This window comes from Carlito syrichta, unplaced genomic scaffold, assembly GCF_000164805.1.
Source record: "Carlito syrichta isolate Samal-C Ts95f unplaced genomic scaffold, Tarsius_syrichta-2.0.1 Scaffold309286, whole genome shotgun sequence".
In the NCBI taxonomy this organism is placed as follows: Eukaryota; Metazoa; Chordata; class Mammalia; order Primates; family Tarsiidae; genus Carlito; species Carlito syrichta.
In genome coordinates, this window is record NW_007253382.1 from 246,697 (window position 1) to 247,151 (window position 455).

A 455-nucleotide genomic window follows, 5' to 3' on the forward strand; every position below is an offset into this window, starting at 1 on the left:
GCGGGCTCAGGCAATCCACTCACCTCAACCTCCCAAGGCGCAGGATTACAGGCTGAGCCACCGAGCCTGGCGAAACTGATATATTTCATGTGTTTAATTGATTGTTTATAATTTCACATTGAAAGTGCTAACACGGATATTGTATTATAAAAAAAGAACTATATATGCAAATAGGAAACCAGGACTCTAGTTTTGGCTCTATATCAATAAAAGCTATCACCACAAGCCGGGCTCGGTGGCTCAGCCTGTAATCCCACGCCTTTGGGATGCTGAGGTGAGTGGACTGCCTGAACCCGCAGGTTTGAGACCCGCCTGGGCAGGCGAGACCTCATCTCTACAATAAATCAAAAAATTAGCCCGGCATGGTAGCACGCACCTGTAGTTCCAGTTACTCAGAAGGCTGAGGTGGAAGGATCGCCGGAGCCCAGCAGGTGGAGGCTGTGGTGGCCGGGAGT

The 455-nt window shown here is 49.7% G+C and overlaps 1 protein-coding gene across 1 annotated transcript in view; it reads left to right on the forward strand.

Moving 5' to 3' along the window:
- The window catches only part of PHACTR4 (phosphatase and actin regulator 4), a 149,235-nt gene that overhangs the window by 135,876 nt on the left and 12,904 nt on the right, over positions 1-455 (forward strand). The gene's annotated exons all lie outside the window — the stretch shown is intronic.